We start from the raw sequence: 6,000 nt of genomic DNA, 5'->3' as shown, positions 1-6,000 counted from the left end.
GCTGAGCGCTGCGCATGCGTCCCCAGCCCCGACGTGCTGCGCATGCGCTGCCGCTGGGTATCCTGGAGATTGTAGTATTTCCGACCGGACACCCGAAACTCACGCCGAACTCAACAAGCCAGGCTGTAATTGTGGAGGTGTGGGCGTAAAATGCTGTGTTGTATATATGTGCTGGAGAACATAATTATGTAATTCTGGAGAAGGCGCTAGGCCAAAATGTAGCAACTGTGGAGGGGCGCAATAGTTCTGCTGAAGCAGAGTGTTCTGTGAATCAGAAAGCCGCGAAAGTTCGGGGAGAGGCTCTTCTAGAAAGCAAAGACCTATTAATGTCAGAATACAGACAGGTTAAAGCCAATGTGTACATTGCATGATTTTCAAGATTCAGGATTGTTTAATGTAATTTCCTGTATAAAAGTGCAAAGGAGAACGAAATAATTGTTACTCCGGATCCGATGCGGCACAGAAAAACACAAAAGATAAAGAACACAATAATTTTTTTTAAAAAACACAATAGATGTAAGTACATAAGATAGCTTATATAGGTTGATTGTATGCCCACAAAGCGATGCTACGCTGTTAAAGTTCAAAGTTCAAACTTTGACAAACAGTCTATCAGCAGGGTATGTGAATTGAATTGACTATTTCTTACAGCTTCACATACATTAGGAGTAAAAATCTTTACATTATGTCTCCATCTAAATGTGCAATTATAGTAATTTATAATAATTTATAATAAATAGGACAGTCAATGTAACATAGATATACACTCAAATCAGTGTGAGTTAATCTGTCTGATGGCCTGGTGGAAGAAGCTGTCCCGGAGCCTGTTGGTCCTGACTTTTACGCTGCAGTACCATTTCCCGGATGGTAGCAGCTGGAATAGATTGTGGTTGGGGCGACTCGGGTCCCCAATGATCCTTCGGGCCGTTTTCTCACACCTGTCTTTGTGAATGTCCTGAATCATGGGAAGTTCACAACTACAGATGCGCTGGGCTGTCCGCACCACTCTCTGCAGAGTCCTGCGATTAAGGGAGGTACAGGTCCCATACCAGGCAGTTATGCAGCCAGTCAGGATGCTCTCAATTGTGCCCCTGTAGAAAGTTCTCAGGATTTGGGGACCCATACCAAACTTCCTCAACTGTCTGAGGTGAAAGAGGCTCTGATGTGCCTTTTTCACCACACAGCTGGTGGGTACAGACCACGTGAAGTCCTCGGTGATGTGGACGCCGAGGAACTTAAAGCTGTTTACCCTCTCAACCCCAGATCCATTGATGTCAATAGGGGTTAGCCCATCTCCATTCCTCCTGTAATCCACAACCAGCTCCTTTGTTTTTGCGACATTGAGGGAGAGGTTGTTTTCTTGACACCACTGTATTAGAGGTAGGCCACCTCATTATTGTTTGAGATTAGGCCAATCAGTGTAATGTTGTCGGCAGATTTAATTAGCAGATTAAAGCTGTGGGTGGCAATACAGTCATGGGTATACAGGGAGGGGGCTTAGTACACAACCCTGAGGGGCTCCTGTGTTGAGGGTCAGAGAGGTAGAGGTGAGGGAACCCACTCTTACCACCTGTTGGCAATCGGACGGGAAGTTCTGCTGAGGTCAATAGCCACCTCCTTTATCGTGTTGGCGTTAAGGAAGAGGTTATTTGTCTGGCACCGGGCCTCGGGCTCTTCCACCTCTCCTCTGTAGGCCATCTCATCATTGCTGGTGATGAGCCCTGCCCCCCCCCCACCACTGCCGTGTCATCAGTCATCAGCAAACTTGACAATGGGATTTTATAACAAAGAATTCATTGATAGTTGATTGTTGATAAACTAACATTTGTTACTTTCATGTCAGGTGTGGTAAATTGTACAACACAAACTAAAAGCAGGACAGAAAAAATTAAAATTAATTTAAACTAAAAGCTGCAGAAAAAATATCCAGAGATAAAAGACTTAACTCTAGAAGTTATTAATGATGCCTTATAAGAAGAGTAAATAATATTCAGACTGCAAAGAAGCGTTTTAATGGTTTTTTTCCTTTTTTAATCTTACAATGGAATGCTCTAAGTTTTTGAGCTAATGGTCAGATTTTAATACTCATAGGACAATGTGAGGTTCTAGTGACACAAATGTGAATGGGGTGGTGATGGAAGGAAAGTCTTTGATGTGCTTGAATGATGCTCAGTAGCTGGTGGTAACGAACGTTACGCTGCTTTGCCAACCACCAAAGAAGCATCATCTACAGAGTCAACATTTTATGTGTTTTGCACAAGATTTCCAGCATCAGCAAAATTCCTTGTCTCCTGAGTTCCAATACTGCACATACAGTACAAAGAATTTATGTGGCTGGCCACTGGGAGATTAGAAGACAGCTTCGCCGACTGCCTATGCTCCAGCTGCCAGAAAAAGCGAGATCTCCCAGTGCAACCCATTTTAATTCCACTTCCCATTCCCATTCTGAAATGTCTGTCCATGGCCTCCTCTACTGCTGCGAAGAGGCCACAATCATGTTGAAGGAGCAACGCCTTATATTCTGCCTGGGTAGCCTCCAACCTGATGGCATGAACATTGATTTCTCAAACTTTTAGTAACGGCCCCCCACTCTCTTTCACTATTCTCCATTCCTGTTTCCCTCTCTCACCTTATCTCCTTACCTGCCCATCACCTCCCTCTGGTGCTTCTCCCATTTTCCTTTCTTCCACGGTCTTCTGTCCTCCTATCAAATTCCAGCCCTTTATCTCTTTCACCAATCGACTTCCCAGCTCCCTACTTCACCACTCCCCCTCTCCCGGTTTCACTTATCACCTAGTATTTCTTCCTCCCCTCCCCCATCTTCTCATCTTTTTTTCTCCAGTCCTGCCAAAGAGTCTCGGCCTGAAACGTCGACTGTACTTTTTTCCATAGGTGCTGTCTGGCCTGCTGAGTTCCTCCAGCATTTTGTGTGTGTTGCTTGGATTTCCAGCGTCTGCAGATTTTCTCTTGTTTGTGAACAAAACTTATTTTTTATTTCTAATTTTTTCACTACTTATTTAACAAATATACACACACTGTATATATACTTACCATAATTCACAGTTTTTCCTATTATTGTCTACTACATTCTACTACTACCATGAAGTTAACAGATTTCCCCACATATGCCAGTGATAGTAAACCTGATTTGTTTCTGATTTTGACGCATGTTGTAAAAATTTGTTTTCCACGGTCCATGTTCCCATTCTTTTAGCTCAACTACTGGAGCACTGAGGCAAAGAATCTTTTAAAATTCAGTGCCACGACTCCAACACAGTTCACAGAGAGGAGACACAAGACACTGCAGATACTGGAATCTGAGGCAAAATATAAACTACTGGAAGAACTCATGTTCTCAGTATTATTTTGGGATTATTCGCACAATTTGACTTCTTTTGCACAGCACATTGTTTGTTTGTCAGTCCTTGTCTGTTTATGTATACTTTATGTGAAATTCTATTAAATTTCCTTTTTCGTGCAACAACAATCCTGCATTTAACATCAGTAAGACCAAGGAATATGGTTATATGGAATTGATTGTGGACTTCAGGAAGGGGAAGTTGAGGGATCACACACCAGTCCTCATTGAGGAATCAGCAGTGGAAAAGGTGAGCGGTTTCAAGTTCCTGGGTGTCAACATCTCAGAAGATCTACCCTGGGTCCAATATATTGATGCAATTACAAAGAAGCCATGACAGTGGCTATATTTTATTCAGAGTTTGAGGAGACTTGATATGTCGACAAAGACAGTTGCAAACTTTTACAGATGCGTTGTGGAGAGCATTCTAACAGCTTGCATCACTGCCTGGTATGGAGGGGGCACCGAACAGGATTGGAAAAAGCTGTGGGAAGTTGCAAACTCAGCTAGTTTCATCATGGGCACCGGCCTCCCTTCTCACCAGGGGGGGGTACAGGAGACTGAAGACACACACTCAGTGTTTTAGGAACAGCTTCTTCCCCAACGCCATCAGACTTCTGAAACAACCCATTAACATTATATTTCTTAATGTCATTTATAGTTTTTTTTTAATATATTGCTCTACACTGCTGCTGCAAAGGAACAAATTTCATGACATGTGTGAATGATAATAAACCTGATTCGAATTCTGATTCCAATACTAGTTTTACATTAAATGCTAATGTCTTTGTCCCATAGTTCTCCACTATTTTCTGGAAGCTTTCTGTGCATTCATCCATGAAGCCAAACACAAAATATTCATACTAATCCATTTTGACTCTGACCTATATCCCTCTGAACCTTTCCTAGCCATGTACCTGCCCAAATGTTGTAATTTGTTACTGCCTTTCCATAGATGCTGCCTGACCTGCTGAGCCTCTCCAGTATTTTGAGTGTGTTGCTCTGGGTTTCCAGCATCTGCAGAATCTCTTGTATTTACATTGTGATTTGTACTCACCTCCCCCAACACCCTGCCCCCATATCAGAATCAGAATTAGTTAGATGGCCTGGCTGAGAAATAGCATCACTATTAGGTTTAATATCACTGGCATATGTTGTGAAATTTGTTGTTTTGTGGCAACAGTACAGTGCAATATGCATTAATAAGCACTGTAAGTTAATATAAGAAATATATACATAAAAATAAATTCTAAAAAGTAGTGCAAAGAGAGAGAAAAATAATTTGACAATGTACAATGGTTAACTATCCAGTCAGGAATCTGACGGCAGAGAAGGAACTCTCATGAACACTCCCGTTGCCCTCCACACAAAAATCCTTGCCCCTCCAATCATTGACAATAAATTTTGTAGAGGCATCGGAGAGGGTCCAGAGATTCACAAGAATCATTCTGGGAGTGAAAAGGTTCATGTATGAAGAGTGTTTGATGGCTCTGTGCCTGTACTTGCTGAAGTTTAGAAGAATGCAAAGGGATCTCATTGAAACCTATCGCATATTGAAAGGCTTGGACAGAATTGATATGGAGAGGATGCTTCCTATAGTGAGGGAGTCTAGGACCAGAGGGTAAAACCTCAGAATAAAGAGATGTCTATCTAGAAAAGAGATGAGAATGAGTTTCTTTCACAAGAGGTGAGTGAATCAGTGGAATTCATTGCCACAGACGGCTGTGGGGGCCACGTCTTTGAGTATATTTAAAGCAGAAGTTGATTAGTTCCTGATCAGTCAGGATGTCAACAATGACAGGGAGAAGGCAGGAGAATGGAGTTGAGAGGTGTAACAAATCAGCATGATGGAATGGCTCGATGGGCTGAATGGCCTAATTCTGCTCCTATGTCTTATGGTTTATTAAACTCAAAGTCAGTCTTTTCCCTTGTTACCTTAATCCTATGCCCCTGGTTTTAAACGGTGTAACCTTGTGAAAAAGTTTGTCTGCCACTTCCTCATTCCCCATTTTCCCTGTCTCTGTCTATAACGGACCCACATTAACTTTTTCTTGCTCTGGTACTCTATAAGACCATCCGATATCGGAGCAAAATTGGGCCATTTGACCCATCAAGTCTGCTCTGCCATTTCATCATGTCTGATCCAATTTTCTTCTCAGCCTCAATCTCCTCCCTTCTTCCCATAACTCTTCGTGCCCTGACCAGTCAAGAATCTGTCAATCTCTGCCTTAACTATACATAAAGACTTGGCCTCCACAGCTACTTGTGGCAAAGAATTCCACAGATTCACCACTCTCTGGCTAAAGAAATTCCTCCTCAACTCTGGTCTAAAAGGATGTCCCTCCATTCTGAAACTGTCCCCTCTGAGACTTTCCCAGCACAGGAAACATCCTCTCCACATCCACTCTATCAAGGCCTTTCACTATTCAATAGGTTTCAATGAGGTCACCCCTCATTCTTTTGAATTCTAGTGAATACAGGCTCAGAGCCATCAAACGCTCTTCACATGACAGGCCATCCAATCATGAACCTCCTTTGTGTGTGAGTTATACATACAGTGTTGTGCACCTTGGTCCGGAGGAACATTGTTTCATTTGGCGGTATACATGTGCAGAGTTTAAAAACAATAAATTGACCTTGAA

Source organism: Mobula birostris, chromosome 6 (assembly GCF_030028105.1).
Source record: "Mobula birostris isolate sMobBir1 chromosome 6, sMobBir1.hap1, whole genome shotgun sequence".
NCBI classification, from domain to species: domain Eukaryota; kingdom Metazoa; phylum Chordata; class Chondrichthyes; order Myliobatiformes; family Myliobatidae; genus Mobula; species Mobula birostris.
Note: the sequence above shows the minus strand (reverse complement) of the source record.